The sequence below is a fragment of the Vespa crabro genome, chromosome 10 (genome assembly GCF_910589235.1).
Source record: "Vespa crabro chromosome 10, iyVesCrab1.2, whole genome shotgun sequence".
In the NCBI taxonomy this organism is placed as follows: domain Eukaryota; kingdom Metazoa; phylum Arthropoda; class Insecta; order Hymenoptera; family Vespidae; genus Vespa; species Vespa crabro.
Window position 1 is genome coordinate 1930448 of NC_060964.1, and position 27037 is coordinate 1957484.

Here is a 27037-nt window from a genome sequence, read left to right on the forward strand (position 1 = left end):
TTCCATCGAATCTTTCGACGGAATGGATTTGTCCTTTCTCGTATCCGAGAGCATAAAAATTAAAAATTCACGGGCACTTTCCCCCTTTCGTCCGGTCGTTACGTACACGAATAGTGTGCGACGTATGAGACAAAGATAGAGAAAGAAAGAGAGAGGGAGAGAGAGAGAGAGAGAGAGAAACAGAGTAAAATATAGAGACAAGACGAAGAGAGAAAGAGAAAGAGAAAGAGAAAGAGAAAGAGAGAGAGAGAGAGAGAGAGAGAGAGAGAGAGAGAGCTTCGAGGCGGAGAAGGTTTTACCGACATACAAGATAATGATATACCTTCGTACCGTTATCTCGTGCATTTATCGAACCTGTATACGCCCGTACAAAGTTGAACCGTATAGCGTGTTGGTTTGTCTCTCTGTCTCTCTCTTTCTCTTTCTCTCTTTCTCTCTTTCTTGAGTTTACATTGGTCGAGAAAGGAGAAGCCAAGAGAAATTTGTTTTATTTCCTCGTTCGAAAGGCCTCTGGCGGAAGCTCTCGCGTAATGCGCGTCTGGAAAACGGTTTATCCATCTCGTGTTCGTTTCTCTTCCCGAACGATTTTGCGCCATTTCACGTCCATCGCATAATGACCGCTTCGTCGAAGTTATATGAGCCCCTTGACTCCTCTGTGATACGTCTCTTACCCTTTTCACCTATCTTTCTCTCTCTCTCTCTCTCTCTTTCTTTCTGTTTTTGTCTTTGTCTCTTCTTCTTTCAATGGTCCATCCTCGATAACGACGACGAAAGATTCGAGTCTATCGCACACGCTAGGAACGCTTTTCGATTTTTATGAGACCTCTTCTCGATAACCCCCGATTCTTTTTATCGAACTTTGTATAGACTTAGTCGTTTATACCTTATACGATATAATAACATCGAGCCAACTTCGTTGATATCTTTTGCTTTAATAATAATAATTTATTTTCTTTTATATATATATATATATATATATATATATATATATATATATATATATATATGTATAATACCAATATCAATAAAAACAATTATATCTCCATGTTAAAGTTAATTGTATTAATGTTAAACTACAATGTTATCGTAATTGTTCTCCATAAAATGAAAGAAATCGATGTCGTTGGGGACACGTTCATTGTCGGGTTCATCGTCGTCGTCCTTTCAAATAATAACTCGGTCGACGGCATCCAAGCTTGTTTGTACAGTTGCTCGGCAAAAGCGAGTTTCGCGCTTTCCGTAATCCGAGAATACGCCGTTTGTTCCGTACGAATCTCTCTTCCTTCTTATTTCTCTTCTTTTTCTCTTTCTTTTCAAGTTTCGCATTTCGTACAACGAGAAAGAAAAAGACAGTATGTGTGTGCGCACGTGTGTGCATGTCTGTGTATGAGAGAGAAAGAGAGAGATACACTTAAGCTCGTGGAATGGTTTGGTCTCAGATAAGGGTGTCTTTCACCCTCTACAAGATACTCGCTAGTTTTGGCGCTCCTTCGAAATCTCTTTCATCGTTGAAAAACGAAAAAGGAAAGAAAAGAGATAGAAAAGGATAGAAGGAAAGAGAAAGAGAGAGAGAGGGGGGGAAGAAGGAAAGAGAAGTAAAACGTTCATAACGACTACTGTCGGTAAATAGTCGTATAGAGAGTGCGAGAGAGATAGTAATAGGATAACCTAAGATACTGCACAATGCAATATCGTTCGCTCGCAAATCACGGCTTAGTATCCGTCTACTTTTAACCGTTATGGCGAATATTTTATGGGGATATCATGGAATTAAAAAGCCTCTTCACTCCTCTCACCACCTCTCTTTCTCCCTCTCTTTTTCTATCTATCTATATATATATATATATATATATATATATATATATATATATATATATATATCGCTACTAGCGATAACAAGAAAGAGGGTGTAAGGACGATCTAAGCTACGGTAGTATGCCCTTAGGGTCGCCAATGCATCGCCATATGCCTGTAAACCCCCCGTACCTCCCCCTCCCTTTTACACTCCTCTTTCTCGTATCGTTTTAAAGCACGCGGGGTGCCAAACCACTATTTGACTTTCATTACGTCTTATGAAAGACCGAAATTTATCGGGACAGATTTCTACAGATTTCTCTCTCTCTCTCTCTTTCCTACTCTCTCTTTCTTTCTCTTGCTATATGGGAAATTGACCCTCTCTCGAATTCTATGAATTTTTTCTTAACTCGATGCTTTTTTCTAATCCACGAACCTTTCAGTATAGAAGATTGTGAACCCTGGTGGCTGATCGTTAGAGTAATAGTCCGTAAGTTTTATCATATTTTAGGATCAAAATTCTTTTTATTTCCTTCTCTCTCTCTCTCTCTCCCCTCTCTCTCTCTCTCTCTCTCTCTTTGTGTCTCTCTCTTTCTATTGTCGAAAGATGAGGAGGAAGAGGAGAAGGATGAGGAGGAGGTGGTGAGAGATCAGGGTTGCTCGTTCGTCAAGTTCCGCCACCTAAATTCTCCGTTAAGGCCAGACTGACAAGGGAGCAATTTGCCAGTTGTTTAAGTGCCAAGTGTTAAGTGCTCTGTCGTTTATGTTTCGCCATTATTGTTTTATGTTTGGCCTCCCCTCGAGCGCATGCTTTTGTGTATCGTATATACATACGTATAGTACCTTCTATGCTAGTATATACACTTGCACACAGTTGGGAGGTATCAAACGTGTTTTCCTCCTCCGGATTCACCTTCTCTTCCTCCTTCTCCTCTTCCTTCTCCTTTCTTTCTTTCTCTCTCTCTCTCTCTCTCTCTCTCTCGCTCTCTCTCCCTCCCTCCCTCCCCTTTCTCCCCTCCTTCGTCATCCTCTTCATCCTCGTCGTATCTCCGCGCATAGAACGATTGAAATTAATTCGTGTTTACTGCCGACCTCGCATAAAGCCTTGGTACACCGAGAGTGTCGAGAGAAGATAGCCAACTTACCTGCAGTTTCGTGCTTTACGTTCCACGATCATCGCATTTGCCGAGAGTCTCTTTGAAAATTCATATCCCTTAAGGTTGAACGAGAATAACCCAGAACACGACACGAATGGAATAGAATTCTCTACTTGTTGTATCTAAAAAAATTTTACGTAGTTTTAAATCGTTCATACGTTACTCAGTTTTCTTTTATCCTTTCATTTCGACGATTTCCTAACATTCGACGATTAATTATTAACGTTTGATAATAATTTTCTTTTTTTTTTTTCTTTTTTTTTTTCCTTTGAGTTTGAGCTTCGAATAATAACAATTTTTTAATTCATACGTATAAATATACGGAAAAATCCGATCACGACAAATGATCTCTCAGAAATGATGCAGTGTTTATATAGTATCTGCTTTTTTTTCTTTATTTTATTTTTTTTTTTTTATAATTAATTTCAAATATCCTACTGTATGTTCGAACATGTATACGATATGATTTGAATTTTTTCTTTTTTTCTTTTTTATTCATCTTTTTTCAAATTTTAAGTACAGATCCTGATGACGATATTATTCACGCGCGTGCGATCACGCAACACACAGATTACTCGTACGTTACACATACATGAAAATTCCGATTGCACCCTGCAACCAAGTCGTACGCCGATACGTCGGCAGTAAAGCAAGCTTTAATCATCTGTCGGATTAGAGCGTGAATTTCATTTGGCTTTACGAGTTTTCAAGATCAGCACCCTTCGAGATTGGGGCTGCTGCTTGCTGTTTCTGCTGCCGTTGATTCTGTTGCTGTTGGTTGGTAGTTGCACTACCATCGTGTTCGTCACGACCACCATAGTCACCACCGGTGTGTTTACTGGCATAGCCGGTCGAGCGTAAAACATTTTCGTGCCCCTACGCGAACGAGTGTAAAAAGAAGAAAAAGAAGGAGAATGAGAGAAAAAAAGAAAAAAAAATAAAAAAAGAAAGAACCGAGGCTTATGCTTTCGTGATGTTTAAATCTTTGTCATGGTAGTACACCGTTCATGGAATCCCCTAGACCGATGATTGAGTGGTTTAAAGCGTTCGTAGTAACGAGATCGCGACGTATCGAATTTCCTGTCATCTCGTGAACGATTCATGTACTTTTTTTTAAAAGCCCCGTAATGGTTCTTTAAAAACTCTAACATATAAAGTAACGTTTCCGAGTAATGGGATGACTGATTTAATAAATGATTCTTTCCTTTTTTTCTTTTTATTTATTTTTATTGTTCTTTTTTTTTTTTTTTTATATAAAATCAGAATTAACTTTTTAAGGTAAATTTTAAACGATCTTACATTTAAATTTTGAGAAAAAAAGTTCTCTCGATGTCATGCATATAAAATCGAGGTAATAGAATATTTGATTATTTTCGTACCTAATAGAAGAAAAGTTATAGTAACTTTTCTCTTTCTCTCTCTCTCTCTCTCTCTCTCTCTCTCTTAGTAGGAACTAAGATCAAAAAATATTAACTATTTTGAATTGAAAAATCTAGCAACATAATGAAAGATCGGATTTTGTTTATATATAAGCAAGAAGAAAGAATAAAAAAAGAAAAAAGGGAAAATTATAAAATTTTGCGTACAGGATATAAAATGAAAAATAAATTTAAGCGCGCAATTTTATATTATATCGAGTAATAAGATAAAATAATATGATAACATTATCTTTCTCCCTCGAACGTAGAAGACACAAGGGATCTCCTTTACAATTTTAACACGGACGTAAAAGAGAGAAGGAAAGAGTAAGAGAGAGAGAGAAAGAGAGAGAGAGAGAGAGAGAGAGAGAGAAAGAGAGAGAGGGAGAGAGAAAGAAAGAAAAAGAGGAATCCTTTGAAAAAGCAAATATATTTTTTAATGCCGGTCGAGTTAACATTTCAGGGGGGTTAGGTTTTAACGGGCCCGTTTAAAGATCAACGCGTCGAGGGAAAATATTGTTAACAGGGTTTCGTTGACGAGCACGTTCAAATAACGATGGTATTCGAATAGAATTCTTAATATCATTCTTCTTCTCCCCCCTCCTTTCTCTCTCTCTCTCTCTCTCTCTCTCTTTCTCTCTCTCTCTTTCTCTTTCAAAATTCGTTTTAATAACGAAATTTGACGATTTATTCTTCGAACATAGAAAGGCACATATCGTATATCAGAGATCGCGATTCCCTGCGAATCAGTGGTTAGACGTTTTGAAAAGTTCCAAAGCGCATCCCCAAATCCAATATATCACGCACGTGTCACGACTGTCCCACTACAATAAATTGTCATCAAGCCTACCCGCATCGGTCTGTCAAAGTTGTTATAATGGTTATAACGCGTTCGTTCGTGAGAATGTAGAAATAATTTCGCTTGTTAACGAGTTACAACGAGTTAGAACTTGCGAGCGAACGATTGATTTTTCTTTCAAAAACTTGGAAAAAAAAAGAAAAAGAAAAAGAAAATTTTTGCTCTCTTAACAACAAAACTTTGATAAAATTGAAAAAGAAAGAAAGAAAAAGAAAGAGAGAGAGAAAGAGAGCGAGAGAGAGAGGAAAGTACCTCGCAAAAACAATAACAATAACGACAACAATAGCAACAACAAAATAATGGATAATTCACAAATTTACAAGTTGGCAGAACAGACATGACGAAAAAGTTGAAAGCTATGAGATACATATTAGAAAAAGACGACCGATTATAGAGATAAGATAAGGGATTTCAGGGAAGGAGTCGGTAGGTGGATAGGGTTGGGGAGGGAGATGGGAGGTGGAGTTTGTTGCAGGAGAAAGAGAGTACCCTCCCGGAAAAAGCGTTTCTGGGTCATTACGCGGCCATAATCACTCTCATAAGCCGGAATCGCGAGACTCGAAAACTATTAGCATATTAATGGCCGGCAGTTCAGTTAACCCTTTCATCAGCGTCGGCCAGATTTGCATCATTTCTTCTCTCGCTCTTCTATCGTGAAGGATGGGGGTGGTGTAGATTGGGTGGTGGGGGGGATGTAGGAGGGCACGAGAGACGACGTCTCGCCACGTCGCGTCGTCTCGTGGCCGGAACGGAACGCAAGCGGGACGGGACGGGACGGGACGGTGCGGGAGAAAACGCGGGACGGGGTGGCAGTGCGTTAAAAGCCCGGCTCGGCCACCCTCGCGAAGTCTCGCGAAATTAACATGACAAACTACCCCCAGGAATAAACGGCGGGGGTTTGAAAAGATATATCGTGCTGGATATGCGGGTGTACGGTAGAAACAATAGGATGCCCTTTTGCGAGTAGGGCCGAGCCCTCTCTACCTCAACCCCCAACTCCCAATACACCCAACCTCCAACCCCCTGAATCTCTTGGCTCCTGTCTCTCCGCCTCATCTCCGCCCTTAAAACGAAGCGACTAAAAAGCTATGGAGAATTTACTCGGTTTCGCAAGACTCTATTATCTTCTCTATTAATTACTTTTTAACAAACCGGATCTGTCATTTTGAAGCTTATCCCACAGTTTTTTTCTGTTTTGTATTTTTTTCCTCTCTCTTTCTCTCTCTCTCTCTCTCTCTCTCTCTCTCTCTCTCTCTCTCTCTCTCTTAACCCTTCCGAGATCACTTTTATCAATCAAATCAATTTGTTTGTAATCCTAGCATATACATGTGTTTGTTATATTTGTGTGCGTGTGCGTGTGTGTATGTGTGTGTATATATGTGTGACTTTTTTTTTACGTTTTGTTTTTTTTTCCATTGATAAGAACGTCAGGATGATTTTAAAGATTATTTAAGTGTTGCCGAACGTCGTTAATTTATCTTCAACACTAACACAAAGTTCTCGAAAGACATTGATGTAAGTACTCATCCTCGTGCTTTCTTCCCAACAGCTTCGCGGCTTAGCACGCAATTTAACGAGTTACCAGTCGAGCCACAATAACGAAGTTTGACAAGCGAGGCCAGGAAAGGCGTGCGCTCGTACGACCACTCGTTTTCTCCCTCTTCTCTTCTCTTCTCTTCTCTTCTCTTCTCTGATCTTCTCTTCTCTCTTCTCTTCTCGTCTCCTCTCTTCTCTTATGAGAATCGTAAAGGCGGCCCGATGAGAACGCAAAAGAGAGGAGATCCGCGAAGGTAGCTGAGAAAAATTAGCATGCTAATTCGCCCTCCGTCGTGGCTGACTCGTAAACTTCGGTAATTAACGCTTCTCCCTCTTTACGCCTCGATCTTCGTCGCATCAAAATTCTATGGAAAATATACTCGTGTAGACTTCGATCTTTCACTCTAATCATTACTATTATTATTATTATTTTTTTTTTTACTTAGTAATATTATTATTATTATTATTATTATTATTATTATTATTATTATTATTATTATTATTATTATTATTATTTATTCGCAATGGTTTACAGACTAATATAAATAGGCTATATCAAAGTTGTTTCTATTAGTATAGTTGTCATAGAAATTTTTTCAAATTGGTCTATTATTATTGCGTTTAGTATTACCGTCTTTTATATCTATAAATGAGTTCAAGATAATAAGTCAAAGTACGTTTAGGCTTCGCTGATTTTATTATTGTTACTGATATTGATGAATTGGATCTACTATTGTAACTTCGTTTTGCTTTCATATTCTACTAATATTTTGAGCTAGTGGTCTTTATATATATATATATAAATATGAATACTTGATTTCAATGTTATAGAGTCATTAAGTATTTATTACATCGATAAGATATGTTGTTTTATTTATTTCATTTGTTATTAGTGTGATTTGCAATTTATTAGCATCGATTGACATGTCTATTAGCACGATATTGTCTCAGTTTATTATTATTATTATTATTATTATATTATTATTATTATTATTATTATTATTATTATTATTATTTTTATTATTTTTATTTTTATAATCATGCTCGTTGTTAGAAACTTAAGCTCGTATTTTTTGGCTTTTACGAGTTGCACGACTTTTGAGCTTGTTACAATTTGTCGTTGGCGTTTATCTCCGGCTGCCGGCCCTTTTTACGACTTTCTTCTTTTCCTCGAAAGTAAGAAAAAGAAGAAAAGAAAAAGAAGAAGAAGAAGAAGAAGAAGAGAGGGCGTCAGGAAGAACGAAGAGGTCCTTTTGATGGCCGTAGTAGTCGGTGTGCTGGTAATGAGGAGCCTGGGATCCTTTCAAGGATGCTTTCTATAGAGCAGCCCGTCGGGATTTGATAATTACAAGGATTATTTCGGATTTTAAAAGGCTACGGCAGCCGCACGGCCCTTATCGCCAGACCGCGAGAAAATTTTAAATCTGCTCATTAACCGTGCCGACCTCTGTGATTTTTCCTTTCTGCTTTGCCAAGTAACCGGGTATGTATTTCGCGTTTTTCGCGAACTAACTTTAACGCTTCGATATCTCACTCGAATTTTTCGTGGTCTCCAATCGTCGTCATCCATTCTGGTATTGTGTCGTTTCTCATAATTGGTGCTTGATTAAGAAAGACTCGTGCCAGTACCACAAGTCGTTGGATGAAAAAAAAAAAAAACAAGAATGAAGAAATATGAAAAAGGAAAGAGAGAAAGAGAGAGGAAGAGAGGGAGGAAATAATAAGCTTTTTACACAGGAACAGAAGTGGAATGCGTATACTCGATAAAGGAGGGAAAGGGAAAGAAAAGGAGAATAATATAATATAAAAGAGGATTTTTTTTTTTTTTTTTTTTTTTTTTTTTTCAGTAAAAAAGAAGTTTGAGTTAAAACGTTAACGCGGTTATAACCCTCCCCCTTCGCTTCCCCCTATAAATCTATGTAATATGAATTTTAATATACACACGTATCTCTACTTTCTTTCTTTTCATTTTCTTTCTTTTTTTTTTTTCGAATTTTTATTACATCATATCGTCTTAAATTGAATTGTTACATATCTTGGTGATCGTTTCGAATCAAATAACATCCATACTTAGTACAAGAAATTAATATAAATTATTTTATTAATTATTAATATAAATTAATGCATAAAAGAGAAATTTATTTATGAGAAATATTAAAACGTATTCTAATCATTTTTTCTTGCCTTTTTCAATAATTACACTTATGGGATTTTCATAATCCTCGATAGAACAACAATTATAAATTAAAAAGGGGGACAAGACGTTATTAAGGTATTGGAATCGTAAGGAATAACTCATCGAACATCTCGTTATAATCAGTTGATCGCGAGCCGCCACCAATCGAGTCGAGTGCTCGTCTTAACGAAAATAATTGGCCGTCGTTAAGAGCTTAAGGTAGCTCCTCTCGCATTACCACCCGATATTTCTCTCTCTCTCTCTCTCTCTCTCTCTCTCTCATTCTCTATATTCGTCAATGAGTCCGTCTCCGTTTCATTCACCCTCTTACAACAACGTTGAATCTTCGGTGAAAATATTGTTGATGGGTTATTAAATTAAACGATTTTTCTTATTGTACTCGGGGTACGTTAGGTATCCGCTATTTCGGGGTTGAACTCGTCGTCGCATCTTTTTCTACGTTCGTCCCGTGGGGCACTTCTGGTGTACTGTAACGCGCAAAGGGTCGTACCATAGCAACCCCCATACAGTAATTATGCTTTTCTTTTTATGTCCGCGTCATTTCATTGGCCCCGATATAATAAGGCATTGTTGTCTAGTCGTTGGATATAGGGACGAACCAAGGCTTCTCTCTCTCTCTCTCTCTCTCTCTCTCTCTCTCTCTCTCTCTCTTTCTATCTATCTCTGACTCTTTTTATCTCTTTCATTCTTTTTATTTTGATTTCATCGCGGATCAACGGAACCTAATTAGATTCTTTCGCCGGATCCGTCGATTTTCTTAAAAGTAGCCTCCTCGTAATCGTAATCTCGGAATAACGATTCCTTATCGTGATTGATTCATTACGAGAGCCAATTCTCTTCCAACGATATCAAGTGGATTTAATGTATCATTAGAGAAAAAAATCGAGAGGAAAAAAATAAAAATAATCCGTGAAAAATATCTTCGAAATGTATACTTCAAATTTACGTTCGTAGAGTTTGATCTGTGATTCTCTAACTTTACCACCTTTAGTATATGTTTGAACTAGTCTTTACATACTAATACAAAACGTATACATATATATATATATATATAGACATACATATATAGGTAGGTACTACTAATATGGAGACAACACCACGCCCACCCATCGAGATAAAAGTAAGCATTCGTCAGGTTTTGCAATCATATGGAAATAAGGTGCTAAGTAAGAGTTAAGGCGAGCGTGTTTACTCAAGTGGCGCCAGTCTCGACGTTCGTCTTTCTTCCATTCTTTTCGAGTCAACTTGGTTCCTCGTTCTCTCTTCCTCGTTGACTATCTTTATTTCTTTCTTTCATTCTTCTTTCCTTTCTTCCTTCCTTCCTTTCTGTCGTTTTTTCTTTCTTTCTTTCTTTCTTTCTTTCTTTCTACTTCCTTTCTTCTTCTTTCTTATAAACGTTCGTTTGTATCGTAACATAATAGACACGGGTGAGCCAACTTTCGTAAGTATACAAGCCACGGATGCATGTAACGGAACATTAAGAGTTTGATTTTCAAAGATTTATTTGTTCACGGTGTCTTCGAATACTCCTTTTTACTGATTTTACTTCACATTATTCGAAATCCCATCGATCCTCTTTTCTTTTCTCTTATTTTTTTATTTGTTCTGTTCCTCTCTCTCTATCTCTCTCTGTCTCTCTCTCTCTTTCTTTCTTTCTTCTTTCCTTTTTTCTCCCTATTCAAGATATTTGAGATCAAAAAGATTTCTACTTTTTTCTTTTTTCTTTTTTTCTTTTTTTTTTCTTTTTTACGAAAGAAAGAGTTTTTACGGAAATAGGATAGGAAAGGGTCGATATTTGGGTTAAAATCTCTCCCGCGTCGATTCTACGTCACTCGGCGTCGCATCGTCGACTAGTTTTCTCTCTTTCTTTCTCTCTCTCTCTTTATCTCTTTCTCTTTCTCTCTTTTTCGCGGTCTTCACGAAAGACGCAATAAACCCGCGAACTCTCTCACTCTCGGAAACTCTATTTTAATTTCCCAGTCCCCTGGATATCTTTTGAACGTTCCGGGAGGAAAGACCACACAGTGAAAAAGTCGAACTTTGGCGAGAGTCTCTTTATTTCCTCTCTCTCTCTCTTGTTCTCTCTCTCTCTCTCTCCCTCTTTCTCTCTATTTCGCTCTCTTGCTCTTTGAATACAGAAGCTCCTCTCACTATTAATATTAAAGCGTAGGGGAGTTAGAGGAGGAGACAAAACGTCGTCATTATTGAACAACAATCACGTCGCCGCCATTATTGAACAATCAACCAGAACCGTGCTCGAATAGGTAGTAAAGACAATGATTAGATTTACAAGTTAGAGAGTGAGAGAGTGAAGGAGAGAGAGAGAGAGAGAGAGAGAAATTTTAACTATATCGACAAGCTTCGCTTCTCTAGTCGTAGATTTCGATTAGATCGCAATACGCCGTTTGGAGTGCACTTAATGTGAATTCTATGATGAGGATAATATCGTCTCTATTGCACACAAATTCTCTCTCTCTCTCTCTCTCTCTCTCGATGATTGTCATTTAGTAGAAAGAGAAGAGGACTCCTTTCAAAGGATATTACATAAGGTGCACGTTCTAGGGGTGTCTGACAAGTCTCTTATCCAATTCTCGATTGGTCTGTGAACTTGATAACAACTTTATATTTTTAGATATATCATCGCATTTAAATTACACTTTATTTAATTTAACTTTCATATCTCGTATAGATATTTCCACGTTTACGTTAATAATTTTTTAGCGTTTAATAAATAGATAGATAGATAGATAGATAGATAGATAGATAGATAAAAAAAAACAAAGATAGATATTGATAGGTGTCCGTCTGTACGTGAAAATTCTTGAAGACGAGAGATATACACGAAGATCCCATGATGATAAATTTGAAAAAATCACTTTATACAATGCGAGATCTGAGTTAAAAAAAAAAAAAAAGAAAAAGAAAAAGGAAAACGAAAAAAGACGAAAAGTAGAAGAGAATGGAAGAAGTCCCTTCAATATACTCGAGTAGTCGGTATAAAGGATATCTCTTTCTCGTCGTACTAAATATAAGTGCTACGAGTAAAGAAGGACGGCGGGCTTAAAACATTTTTATTCGAATCCCCTCTCCTTCCCTGATGGAAGGACGAAAAAGCGAGAGGCGGAGAGAGAGAGAAAGAGAGAGAAAGAGAGATAGGTGTATCAAGGAAAGGAGAGAAAAAAGGGTGGTAAGGTGGGGGTAGGTGAAGGTGTCCCGAAGTTTTTCGGGGTGGTTGTTGGATATAATCACCGCAGTACCCTTCTTACCCTTCTCCTTTCTTCATCTTTTTCTTTTCCTTCTCCTTCTTCTCTTTCTCCTTCTTCATCGTCTTCTTAAGCAACCCTCTCTCTCTCTCTCTCTCTTTCCCTCCCTCCCTCCCTCCCTCCCTCCTTCCATCTCGTATTTCGTCTCACCGCATTGTCCCTTTCAGTCCCTTCGGGATTGCGGGGCCAACACGGCGAGATATCGGATCAATTTTTTAAGCCGAGGGTGCCGAGACTTTACACTCCTTGAAAGACGACATCGACGACGACGACGACGACGATGACGACGACGGCAACGACGACGACAAGGACGAGGACAACGATGGAAAAGTTAGGGTGTAACAGCGTGCCTTCGCGAAAGCTCTCGGGGGTTGATTCGAAAGAAAGAGAGAGAGGGAGAGAGATAGAAAGAAAGGAAGAAAGAAAGAAAGGGAGAAAAATGATGATCGAGAGAAAGAAAGAGAGAGAGAGAGAGAGAGAGAGAGAGAGAGAGAAATAGACCGAGGGTGAAATCAAGCCGCGAAGAAAATTAAAACGAGGAACCGAAGGATCTTGAAAGGATCACGCGAACATCCTGCTCGCGCATTTCCCAACACTTTCGTCCGAACCCTCTTTCTCTCTCTCTCTCTCTCTCTCTCTCTTTTTCTCTTTGTCAACAAAGTACTAACCTACGGTTCTTTCTCTGTTTCTCTATGTCTTCTGAACCTTTTTTCCAGGTTGGAGTTTCTACGCAATGTTAAAAAGAAAGAGAATGTCGTGATTGCTCGGGCCTCTTCTCCTTCGACTTTTCACCGACCCCACTCTCATTCTCTCATTCTCTCTCTTTCTTCTTATCCTCATCCTCTTCCGCGTTGGTCCATTGTAGTAACTCTCCTCCAATTTCCATAACGAGAAACTCCGCGACGAGTGGATCCTTCTAAGTTTTTCGAATTATTAAATCATTTCCAAGAGCATGATCCTAACATGAGTATAAATGAAAGAATTTTTCAATTTTTATAGAGTATCATTAAAAACGTGCTTTGTTTTTCTTAAATTTTCGTTTGAACTATTGGATATTATATATTTTTTTTTTTTTTAGAAGCGCATTACGTACCATGTTAAGGAACATGAAAGAGTAAAACAAGGAAGAAAGAAAGAGAGAGAGAAAGAGAGAGAGATAATAAAATAAAGACGATGAAGGTATAGGAAGGATAAAAGGTAAACGATCGAATTTTTGACTGGTATTCACAAGTCTCACGGCAACGGGTGAGCTTCGTAAATCGCTTCATTTCCTAGTCGAGGATTATAACGCCCTCGACCACCAATAATAAAATAAATCACAGCCTCGTAAAGGCATCCGTCATGCCGGTGAACTCTCTCCTCTTGTATATATATACAGGGTGTCTCGTTTATCTCGAAAAATTGGAATATATCGTGAGGGATTGAACTTTAGTGAAAATATTTCTTTACAAATTTCTTTGATATAAAGTTTGTAAATATTTATTGTGTATATAAATATATATTAAGTGTATGTAATTACATTGATATCAAGTGTATATTATACAGAACAGTACATTTTACTGCGTTACATGGAGTTCACTCATCCACCGGACATACGGCACAAAGAACAACACACAGTGAACTAAGCTTCGTTCAGCAACCTGCCTCGAAAAGTCCTTTATTGGAGCATATCACCTGTTTGGCTGTCATCATTTCTCGAAAAGATCATCTGTAATCTGCCATGATAAAGTTATTGTGAAAAAATCATCACATACAGTAACCATACAAGTGATTCAAGTATTCTGCTAGTATCGAAGAGCATGACGAGGATTAAACGTGCCCTGGCTTACAATCATTGCACTTAGCTTATGAAACTTATATATTATATTATTGTATTTATATTAATTGTAATTATTTATTATTGTATTATATTGTATATAATTATATATATTATATTAATTATATATTATTGTATTATATTGTATTATAATTTATATGATTAAATTATTATAAACATAATTAGAAAATGTAATGTATTTTGTAAACATACCTAATTAAAATGATAAGAAATATTTATTATAATAAAACTTCAATGTGTTCTTTTTTAATTCCAATTATTATATCAATTATTTCCCTACATTCCAAATTGATCTGTATAGAATAAATATATATATATAATAAAACGATTTCGCTTGCCATCTCTTCGTGCATAATACGATCCTTTTACAAAATTCAATTTACAAGAACAATTGTTCTGTTCTCTAGAATTTGAAATTTCGAACAAAAGAGTATAACTTACCAGAAAGTGGCAAGATTTTATGTGCCACTTCTTCGTGCATCATGTAATCCTGTTACAAAATTCAATTTATGGGAAAAAATTTTCTGTTCTCTAGAATTTGAAATTTCGAATAGGAGAATATAACTTACCAGGAGCATATCATATGGTCCTAATACGAATTCAGATTTGCTGGATGTTGTTCACTTTGTTCAACATTTGAAATAAAAAGGTGTATTTTTTTTTATTATTTTTTTTTTTTTTTGATAAAGAAAATAATGGTATAATTTAATTGAAAACACATAGGGTTTCATTTTAAATTAAATCTCTTTATTTTTATTTTTCTTAATATATAGTAAATATATTGTACTTAATGATTGTACAAATATTTATTTTATTATATAAATAACGGTACAATTTAATATTGCAGTAAACAAAGGACGAACTTCTTATCTCCTTATATTATTCTCAAATAATCGGCTTAAAACAGTAAAGGAAATTTATTTTACAAGAAGTTTGGTTTTCCTTTATAACCTACAATGGAACAGCCGGCGATCAGCGATACACAGGATTATACTCTTTATATACTTATAAATTTATATAATTTATTATATAAGTATATAATATTATTATATACTTATATAATTTATAACATATTACGATAATAAATGATCTCGTATGACACGTTATTGAATATATTTCCACAAATGTTATCCAAATATGAGAAATAGAATATATAGTTCGATTGAAAAATATAATATGAGTTTGACTTGGAAATTAATTTCCATTTATCGATTTGTCAAAAGAAATATTAAAACCAATATGATGTGTCCCCTTATGTCAAACAAATCCGTAAAAAAAAAAAAAAGAATTATTCTCGTATATATTCAATTCCTCACAATACATTCCAATTTTTCGAGTTAAACGAGAACACCCTGTATATCCATGGTATCTCTGTAGGTAATTGTGTGTATATATATTTGTATGTATGAACTTATACTGGCACCAATACGATCGTACGAGAGTGACGGCATTGCGGTTGTAATATAGTTTAGTGCTAACGCACGAATGCTTAGGCGGATGCTGCGCCATAGTAGTGGACCAAAGTACGCGGGGGCTATATTTCTTTATTTAATGCTGGTAGTAACGCGCCGCGATGGCAAATCCGTTTTATTCTTACGCTGAGTCAGCTCGCGAAACGAGGTAGGAGAGAAAAAGATAGAGAGAAAGGGAGAGAGAGAGAGAAAGAGGAAAAAGATGCTGACTTTCTTCGAGGAGAATCACGCAACTTATTTTCTATGATTTTATCTTCGATATTCTTCGATAACGAGTTTAAATAATTTTGTTCTTAAATTTGAATTAAAAGATTATATATAAATATGCCTACAAATATAAATATTTTTAAAAATTAATGAAATATTTTTAGAAAGAGGGATATATTCTATCTTTCTCTCTCTCTCTCTTACTCTTTCTCTCTTCATTATTTTATTTAACTTATATTATAATCAAATGACGGATATACAAATGCTAGATATACACATGTAAATTTCATATAAATAAAATCGGTCAGAATTAATAGTCGCGTCGAGTGTAATTCACTTCAATCGAAACATCGAACGAAACAAAATTCGAGTGCAGTCGTTTGGAATCATCGTCGTTGAAAGCACGTGATTACAGCGGTTCCAATAAATTTACTGTACTCGTTACAGCCGACTACATTTAACGATCGGTTTGACCCAATTACACAAAAAAGGGAAAGAAAACAAAAGAGAGAGAAAGAGAGAGAAAAAAAAATACATTACTCGTAAAAAGGTCGTTTTTCGATACGAACAACAACGAATTGTTCCAGTGACCCTTTCTTTTGAAGCTCAAACTTGCACGTTCGAGTTAGAATCATTTTTGTATATCCTCTTTACTTTTCTTTTTCTTTCTCTTTCTTTCCTCCTTTTCCTTTAGCGAACATCGAAAGAAATTGACGATATAAAACGGTCGTCTCTTTTACGATGAGCGCGTGTGTGCAAATTCACGGAGGAACCAATAAAAAGAGGAAATAATAACACAAAGCGGGGGTGAGGCACCCTTCGACCAAAAAAAAAGAAGAAAGAGAGAGAGAGAGAGAGAGATCTGTTTGGAATTGTTTGCATTTACGGAGCATATTTTTACGATATTTATTTGCCGGCTCGCAAGAACGACGTTGAGAGAGTTCGACTGTCAGACGCAGCAACGGCGGTAGTAGCAGCTGAACGGGCAAAGAGAAAGAGAAAGAGAGAGAGAGAGAGAAAGAGAGAAAGAGAGTGAAAAGGGAGGAAGGGATCTTCTCACTTTCTTTCTTGGCAGTTCGATCCTTACGACGAGCCTTACGACGCGGAGAAAATCGTAAAAGGGTGTACGGAGTCAGCGAGTAGAACGGCAGCGAGCGAGAACGTCGCTCGATATAAAATGCAGAGGTACGATAAAACGAAGCCGGTAGCTCTCGAGTTATCGTCGATTAGAGCCACGATGGAATAGCCTCGATTTCGTTTTACTTTGCGAGAGAGAAGAAAAAGAGAGAGAGAGAAAGAGAGAGAGAGAGCGAGAGAGAGGGAGGAACAAGATGGTGGTTCTCTCAAGTCCGAGGAAGTGGAAAGTAAATGCCAGTGTATATTCGAGAAACGCCTACGAATATCGTCTCTTCGACACTCTCCATATCCTGTCAAGTTTGAGATAAAGTCGAAAGAGAGAGATAGAGAGAAAGAAAGAAAGAAAGATAGAGAGAGAGAGAGAGAGAGAGAGAGAGAGAAAGAGAGAAAGAATAATCTTCTTTTTCGTCGTCTTCTTCTTCTACTTTCGACGTTAAACTCGATCTACGAGGACGGGTATATATTTTACTTTTCACGATGCCGCAAACGAGGTGGAAAGTTAAAAGGCCGAAGAAGGTGTGTATAAGTGCCAGTGGTAAAAAGGGACGAAGGACGATGAAAATTCAGTACGATGAAAGGACCAACGTTGCTCTCTCTCTCTCTCTCTCTCTCTCTCTCTCTCTCTCTTTCTCTTTCTCTTTTTCTATCTTTCGTCGTAGTAAGTGATAACCACCGAGATAAATATTATATGTTCGTCGAAATAAAAAAGAAGACCGTAAAATCGGCCACAAGCGGCAACAACTTATTGCCAGTTTTACTCTCTCTCTCTCTCTCTCTCTCTCTCTCTCTCTTTCTCTCTCTCTCTTTCTCTCTCTCTCTCTTCTTTTTTTTTTACTCTTTCGTCGATTCCGATCTACGTAGGGTGTTAAAGGATGCCCGTGAAAATCGAATGTGAAGAGGAAATTAGCTCGCTAAAGGTGCCTTTCTATGGGGATAGCCGACTGTAAAGATAAAGGCGACGCGAGAAACGACAAGAATTTCTCGTAGGTTCTACGATATAAAATAAAAACTCGGCCATCTTCGTGTATTCACTGCCTTAGGTTTATTCGAAGCATAAGTTTTCTTTTTCGTTCCCCCTTTTTAAGGATAGAAGAAGAGGTTTTTTTTCTTTCTTTTTATTTTTCTCTTTTTTTTTTTTTTTTTTTTTTACGAAAAACTCATAGCTTCGGGGTTAAGACGCGAAGGAGAAGTAAAAGAAAAGAGAGGGATATGCCTTCGACTTTCTCTTTATTATCGAGAAGTAAGAGAGAGAAAGAGAGAGGGAGCCATTGAAGAAGAAAACATAGAGAGAGAGAGAGAGAAAGAAAGAGAGTGAGAGAGGAAAAGTCGATCGCTTTTTCGTCTCGTTTACAACCGCGAATGCAAATGGAAAACCGTATCCGGTATGGTTCGCCGCTCCGTTTGACTTTCTCTTTTAAGGAGAATACCACCCCTATCGCTTACTTAACTACCATGGCAGAAATAATAAAATGCAGATTTCCATTTGAATCTGTATACTTAAAAATTTTCTACTTTCTTTCTCTCTTTTTTTTTCTTTTTTTTGCCACTAATCACGTATCTCGACGTATAAATATATATATATAAATACGACAAGAAGAGTTTCTTTATTTTTATTTTCTTTTTTCTTTTTGTAAGATTGATATTATGATATCCTCGTAAGATCGAATATTCCTTACGATTAATCGATCACGCGTCGATCATATTCCATCCGATTAATTTTCATCCTTAAACATATCCCGTTAAACGTATATATTCTGTTCCTAACAGTTAATGTTTCACATTGAAAGCCTTCATAAAATGTTTCGCTGAAGGATAGATATTATATGATTTGGAAATAATTCGTCTAAAGGGGGAATTTGATTTGATCTTCGTTTTGTCGTATAGACAACGTTAAGATTTTTCGCGAACCGAATCAATAACGCGACATCGATCGTGAAGAAAATAATGAAAAAAAAAAAAAAAAAAAAAAATAGAAAATAAATAAATAAAAAGAGAGAGAGAGAGAGATGAAAAACGGAAGTCGTGTAAAATCTCTCTTACTTTCTCCAACGGTTATATTTACGAAGGTTTACGAAGGGCTTTTCCGAATGCATTGTCGTCACGGTGCGAATCGTTCGTTTTCGTCGTTTTCGTCGCGCATCTTCGCCCGAGAGAAATTGCACGCGAAGAGAAAGGAAGAACGAGATAGAAAAGAACCGAATGAGGGAAAGAGATAGCGAGAGCGAAGAGAGAAAAACGCGTCGCCCGGCCTCCGGGCATTAGCAGTGATATTTTATTCATGAAGCACCTTATATACACGCGCGCGGGTGCCTAACCCAAACCCAAGTGCAATGCGAGAGCTACTAAATAAAACATCCATACGCGCCTCACCCATAAATTTCTACACGGCTGATAGATTTACAAGCCGCCCTTGCCGAACTGATATTTAAATTAGTCCAACTACGTCGAGAGAGTAGGAAAGGAGGAAAATAGAGAGAGAGAGAGAGGGAGAGAGAAAGAGAGAGAGAGAGAAAGAGTGGGGTGGGGGTGGGTGGGAGAGAAGGGGTCGCTTGGTTCGCTGCGGGTGGTATATATGCCACCACCACCCACCCTTTTTCAGTTTACGCGGAAAAACGCACTGGAGAAAATATGCTCCTAGCGAGAGTTCATCGTGTTTTTCACCGGTAGAAATTTATTTATTTTTTTTTTTTTTGTTCTTTTCTTAGTCGGAGACAGAAAGAGAGGAAGAAAGAGATAGTTAGGAGGAGAAAATACATGGACGTGTCTTTTATATCTTTTGTTCATATGAAACAAATCGAATCTCTTTGTTTCTCTCGATACCTCATACATATGTCGATGTGAAGGAAATAATATTATCCGCGACTTTTTCCCCATTTGAGAGAATTTTTGATCGCAATTAACGGGATTAAAAAAAAATATATATATATATATATATATAAAAGAAACAAGATCGTCAATAAAACAGCTTGCCATTTTCTGTCTTTCTCTCTTTCTCTCTCTCTCTTTCTTGATTTATCACATTTCGATAGAGAGAAAATACCATCGTTGATTTCAGATCCTCTTAAGAGATGGATTCGAGTTATTAAAATTAACGGGATTAAAATATATGAGAAACGAGGTCGAGTGAAAAAAAGGGCTTGTCCTTTTCCTCTCAGCGATCCACTCGTTCTATATATATATATATATATATATATATATATATATATATACCTAACAACGCTTCATAATTCATCAAAATCGTTGTGGTAGCTCCTGCTGCGTTATTCCGCAACCCTCCAGTCGGTAACATCTTCAGAACAACCACCCAGTTGCTGTTAGTAGGCCACTGGCCTACTTACTAAAGGAACGGGGTTGAAAAGACAAGAAGAATTAACTGCAGCATACCCCTCTGCTTGTCGGTTTTTTTCTAAGGGCCTTTGCTGTTGCTACTGATCTTGCTGTTGCTGTTGGTATTGCTGTTGCCGTTACCGTTCCTATTAATGGTGTCGCTCTTGTTACTGCTGCTGCTGCTGCTGCTACTGCTGCTGTTACCGCTTCTTGAAACATACGAGTTTCATGCTATGAGGGAGTAAATAATGAACGAAGGGATGATACGTTTCTGAGGAACCGAGGGTAACTTTAGTAGGTCAATACCTTGCTCGCGAGCCTCTTCTTCTTCTCCTTCATCTTCTTTTAATTTTGAAACATTCCAGAGAACAGAGAAAAATAGAAAGGGAACAAGACTTGTCATCTATTCGAATATACTTCTTTTCTTTTCCATTTTCTTTTTACAATCAAATCTGTTCAATTTCATTGAAACATTAGAAAAAAAAAAAGAAAAAAAACAAGAATGTAACGAAAGTACAATACTATTGGATTTCTATATACATCGAATGCTATTTAATTTCATGATTACATTGAATGATTACATTACAAGATAATATCTAATTATATAGTATGTGCAGTATATAAAACAAAAAAAAAACAAGTAAAAGAAGAAGAAAAAGAAAGAAAGAATTACACAGAGAAGAAATTAAACGAAGAAGTAAAAATATTCGATATAAAAAGATAAGAATAAAAAAAGTGAAAAAAAGATAGATCAAAGACGATAAAAAAGACGAATAAAAACATAAAAGGATTGATGATATTCTATGACACGAGTTCTGTGATAAAAAAAGATTTTTGATTCGAAAAGAAGAAAATTTCTATATCAATCGTGATATCCTTTTATCATTAGAAAAAGTATCAACTGGAGCATATATACATCAATCCGTAGATACATATATATATATATATATATATATATATATATATATATATATATATATATATAAATAAATCGATCTTCCTGGGCGAGGATCCAAGGAGACGTAATATTTATTTAGAACTATATATATATATACGTATATACAATGAATCGAGAAGAATTACTATACTGTTGGATACGAAGATAGGATGAGGATTGTCGTTCGTTCTCGATGATTTCCTTCGATCGGACGTTACGTCGCTGGTTTTACGACTACGCGGCGCATTCTAGAGAAAGAGAGATGTAGGAGAGATGAGGTAACGGAGGTGATGGGTGGAGAGAGTTGAAAAGAGAAAAGAGAAAAAAAGAGAAAGAGAGAGAGAGATAGAGAGAACGGCTTTACGCGTGGAATATGCTAAACCGAGATCCGCGGAAACTCAGACCACGTTTCCTCTCCATGCAAATGGCTGGAAGGTCTAATGACGATCCCATGCCGTGGGCGCAAATCGACGGGACCAATTTTTCCTTCATTCTTATTCTCCTTTCTCTCTCCTCTCTCTCTCTCTCTCTCTCTCTCTCTCTCTTTTTATCACGCGAGACCATTGCACCCTCCTTTCTGTACCACCCTTCTCATCCTCCATCTCTCTCTCTCTCTCTCTCTCTCTCTCTCTCTCTCTCTTTCTCTTTTACTCTCTCGGTAATGGTACATATCGGTGCAGGCATTCGAATGCAAAGCGAGTCGTATCACTTTGCAAAAAAGAGAATGAAAAAGAGAGAGAGAGAGAGAGAGAGAGAGAGAGAGAGAAAGAGAGAGAGAGAGAGAAAGATTTTCTCTCAGTTCTTTCAGCTGAGAACGGATAGTGTATTTTACTCGTCGTGAAGTCAAGTGCGAAAGAGACAACAACAACGGAGACAAGAAAGGGAATTCCTAGGACACAAGGGTTCAACGAGGCGTCGTTGATCTTTCCTGTATCGATAAACTTCTTCGTCTTTTTCTTATTTTTCTTCTTCTTTTTCTTCTTCTTTTTCTTTTTCTTCTCCTTCTTTCTTTTTTTTTGTCAACCCCTCCTTCACCTACATTTTTTCTTTTCTTTCTATCTTTTGTCTCTCTCTCTCTCTCTCTCTCTCTGTCTCTCTTCCGAAAGATCGTCGATCGAAGTTTTGTTTAGGGAATCCTCGGTTTACCTGTGAAATTAAATAAGGCTCAAAGAGTGACAGAGGATAAAAGTATCGTGTAACTTTCCACCCGGAAGAGATCATCGTGAATTGGTAGAAGGGTGTCCGATATAAAGAGGGTCCGACTAAAGTGTTGCGATTTCGTGACAATACTCGATAAACCTACATTGTTTTCTTATCTCCTGATGGTCTAGGAATGCGTGACGAAAAAAAGAAAAAAAAAAGAAAACAAAAAAAAGAGGAAAAGGAAAGATAGAAAAAACAGAGGACGTCAGAAAGATATATAGATAGATAGATAGATAGAGAGAGAGAGAGAGAGAGAGAGAGAGAGAGAGAGAAGGAATAATAGAAAGAGGAGGAAGAAATAGGCCAGAGAAGAATTAACGACACGAAATACTTTTTCCTTTTCCTCGAGTAAATAAATGTCTTGATTCATTTAATGTTAGCCTCGTTCATTTATTTAGTCCGATATTGAGGGGAAATTGGGTCAAATGGGGAGATTATGTTCGTTCACTCGGCGACACCGACGTATGTCTCGAACGCACGAATCACGATCGAGTAGACGACAAATAACAGCGAAAAGGGAGGTGTGGGAAGTGAACGCGAAAAAAAAACGAAGGAAAAAAAAACGAAAGAAAGAAGGAAGGAAGGAAGGAAGGAAAAAGGTTCGTCGTGTTTTCGTTGGAGAAGTGGTGAAGAAACGTAAGGAAGACTTAAGAAGAGGACTACACATAGTCTCTATCACGGAGGGTGTGGGAGGTGAGTGATGATGATGTGGTGGTAGCGGGAAGTGAGTAGTAGTGATGGGTAGGAGGAGTAGCTAAACTATAAGGACGTAATCTTACACCTCTCTCTCTCTCTCTCTCTCTCTCTCTTTCTTTCTTTCTCTGTTGGAGGCTTTGCTCTCTTGCGAGAGGTCACGTTCTCTTATTTTCGCCTGTTTGCCCTCTCTTTATTACGTGTAACGAAGAACCAAGCACAGAGTTGCTTGGAAACCCGACACATCCGATCCGTCGCGCGTGCGATGTTCCTTCTTTTCGAAGGAGAAGGAGGAGGAGGAGGAGGAGGAATAGTAGATGGAGAATGAAAAGAGAAAAAAGAAAAGGAGGAAAAAAGAGGAAAAAGCCAAAAAGAAATGGATCCTCTTTGATGAGAGTAGATACAAGTTCGGGAGATTCTGTAGGGCTCTCGTACTCCGTCTTCTTTCTCCTCCTTCTCTTACTCCTTCTTTCACCTCCTCCTCCTCCTCCTCCTCTTTCTCCTCTTCCTTTCTATTCCTCTTACTCGCGTCGAGAAGGGACCAAGAGCGTCCTTCGCTGTTGGGGGAACCTCTCGAATAATCTCACGTCGGCAAAAACGATCGCTCGCGCTGTTCCGTCTTGCTTTGACTGCAAATACGATCGACGTTGTTGAGGAACGACCACCTCCTTCTCTTTCCTCCTTCTCCTCTCCTCTCCTATCTCTCTCTCTCTCTCTCTCTCTCTCTCTCTCTCTCTCTCTCTCTCTGTCTCTCTCTGTCTCTCTCTGTCTCTCTCTGTCTCTACATACACGCATAGTGAAAAAGATAAAGATAAAGAAAGTCTTTTATGTACACGATGCACGTGTATTATCCAATTTTTATTCTGAAACACTTTTGTTTACTTTACGTTTATATATTTACATATAGAGAAAATTTATTATAGTATATATATATATATGCGTGCATGTAATGTGTGTGTGTGTGTGTATATTAATATATGACATATACTTATGCATATTAAATATTATACGAATATAGGAGAGAAGAATTTTGTACAAACATGAAACAGACATCTCTGTTTTGGCGAGACATCCAAATTGAAAATACATTGTGTGGTAGTCGTAATTGGAGGATAGATCGAAGGGATGGGGGGTATAGGGGAGAAGAGAATGGAATAGGGGACGTTGAGTTGACCATGCCAAAACGATACACGCGTCATCCCTTTGAATGCATATACATATACAACAGACTCACATACATATATATATATATATATATATATATATATATATATATACTGCTTTTAATATTTATCGACTAATAAATATAATAATCCATTGGTGTAGCTGAAACGCTAGGCGTTTACGTGCTTTGTTAAACTCAGGAAGCTCCGAAACGTAAACTTGAAACCAAATCCAAACTAACCGAAACGTCTACATGGATATATACCACATCTCCTTTCTCTCTCTCTCTCTCTCTCTCTCTCTCTCTCTCTCTCTCTCTTTCTCTCTCTCCTATTCGATCCTCTAACTGTTATATTCCATGCTCCGTGATTCGTGGGATTTCGTTCGCACGTATTCCATTTGCGTGTTGGTATCTCGTTTATCGCTCGATCCCAACGTGGATGTATTTGTATTATTGTTCTCCTACACGTACCTTACATGTATATGGCTTTATTGGATATATACCGTAGAATATATATATATGTAGAATATACGTAGAATATATATATGTGTGTGTGCGTGTGCGTGTGTGTGTGTGCGTGTGTATGATAGGTGTATATACTACTCTTTTTAATTATCCTTCTCTCCTTCGAAATTCTTTCATTTATATAAACGAAAGAAAATATCTTCGATTCATGAAATCTGACGGATTTTATACACCAACACACTTAACGAATATCTACTTATGTTTCAGGGTATCATTCCTCCTTGCACGAAGTTAGTACGAAGAGATGACCCAACGTAGTAAAGACTTTCGTCGAAGTAAACGGATAGTAGTGGACTGCATCGGGCTTCCACGTGTGCATTGGAAGAAGTTGTATCGTGGATTCATCGAAGAGGAAGAGAAAAAGGTAGGGAGAATCGTATTACAGAACCATTCTCATAGTCTCTACACGTGCATGTATCGTACTATACACAAACACACAAACACGCGCACATACACACATACACACACATATATTCAGAAATTTATATACTTATACGAGTATATTCATACGAGTATCGTCGCGGCAGGATTCTCTCTATACGTGGATGATAATACACCAATGCCGACGTTGGTTTGGATGTGTCACGGAATCGTAAACCGGTAGATATTAAACTTTTACAATCCCAGCTCGTTGGCTGGGTGGTCGGACAAGAGGTTATGATGATTAGATGTAACTCGATAATACGCATGGTGTGTGGTGTGTAGTGATATGGTGGTGGTAGTGATGATGGTAGTAGTGGCCAGAGTGACGCCATTGGTTCTTCCTAGCAACGTTTCTGCCTTTGCAGAATATCGTGCCGCTTTTGATGCCTTTGGTATGTTGTGTTGGCAAAAGTAGTCATAGGAGTGGATTGGGATGTGACGAGTGTGGGTGTGGAATTGGAAGTCTTCGTCGTCCTCGCCGTCGTCATCGTCGTCGTCGTCGTCGTCGTCGTCGTCGTTAAAAGCGCCGTTAAATCGACGAAACCTAAAAATCGTAAAACTTCATCCTCTGCCACCCCTTATCCTGATATGTACCTTCCTAAAATCGTTCGATAACGCTTCCTCCTTTCGTTCAATCTTTTTAATATATACAACAAGTCGAAAATGATATATCCTATATACATAAAAATAACACTAATTCTTCATTATTCGGAATCGTTTTAAGCAAATAATCACACGTGTATTTACATATGTTTAATGGATATCAATGTTTAATTGATGGTTAAATATTGATTTTATTTTCGATAATTATTCGTTCTGATTATACGTCAACACGATCGAAAATTTTTACCAAAATAGAAAGTTGCGTAAGATAACTTATCGGTTATTAGTATCGAATGTTGCAGCAAGAGTATAAAACTCGATTAAAAAAAAAAAAAAAAATTTTTAATTTTAGTTACAGGCTTAAATATAGATTTTGAAGTAATATTAAGAGAAGGAACGTGGAACCGATTGTCGAAACATACGCCGTCGATTTGATATCCAAATCTGTCTCTCTCTCTCTCTCTCTCTCTCTCTCTCTCTCTCTCTCTCTCGTATTTTTATGCCCGACATAAACGTAACGGCGAGTCATAACGTCCGTCACGAGCAAATGGCATTGCATACGCGAGTCTCGTACGTGGCACCCTTCGCATAATAATTCTCCGTATTGTCAAAAGCGAAATACGCTTCGACCACGCATTCGCCGTTATTAACGTTTATACGTTAGCGTAAGATAACGTTCCTCGTGTTTTCGGATACGAAGCAGACAGCAGACAGACGGACAGACAGAGAGAGAGAGAGAGAGAGAGAGAGAGAGAGAAACAGAGAGAGAGAGAGAGAAGGAAAGCTTGTTGTAACGATTCTATCAATGAAATTTGCCAGCAAGAAGGACGCGCTTACAATCCGTAGTTATTGGACGTAATTCGTGATTGGCATTGGTCGTTTCATTCTCTGAACGGGGCTTAGTGCTAATAAATTCGACATATCGAGACTGTTCGAATAAGCGAAGTTTACCACCAACAGCAACACCAGCAATATCAGTAGTAGCAGCAATAGCCTTAGTAACAGTAGCAGAGGTTAGCAATAGCCAGTAGTAGCAGCAGCAGCAGTCGCGCGCGCAGTAGCAATAGAAGCAGAGCATCCTTATACACAACAACCCCTCATCAGGAAAAGCTGCTGGTAGTAGAGCTCAGAGAAGACATAAAGCGGTTTTGCTTCGTCGATTTTATGAATATGCTTTCTCGAAACAGCGGTCGAAGTATCGACGCCGCCAAGGCAGCAGGCACCCCACCCTCTCTTTGCTTTTGAGGAAAAAGAAGTCGCAAGGTTCACTGGTAAAAGAGAAGT

At 37.6% G+C, this 27037-nt stretch overlaps 2 long non-coding RNA genes across 4 annotated transcripts in view; both read left to right on the plus strand.

Moving 5' to 3' along the window:
* LOC124427216 overlaps nucleotides 1–14059 on the plus strand; it is a 28885-nt gene extending 14826 nt beyond the window's left edge. Inside the window, exons 2-3 of one of the 2 annotated variants that reach the window (XR_006942919.1) lie at nucleotides 13303–13691; nucleotides 13770–14059. This is a non-coding gene — a long non-coding RNA (uncharacterized LOC124427216). The remainder of the gene's footprint in view (nucleotides 1–13302; nucleotides 13692–13769) is intronic. The other variant, XR_006942920.1, reaches the window with a different exon arrangement.
* LOC124427214 overlaps nucleotides 1–27037 on the plus strand; it is a 209671-nt gene that overhangs the window by 116468 nt on the left and 66166 nt on the right. For both annotated transcript variants that reach the window (XR_006942917.1, XR_006942918.1), the window contains one exon: nucleotides 24935–25091. This is a non-coding gene — a long non-coding RNA (uncharacterized LOC124427214). The remainder of the gene's footprint in view (nucleotides 1–24934; nucleotides 25092–27037) is intronic.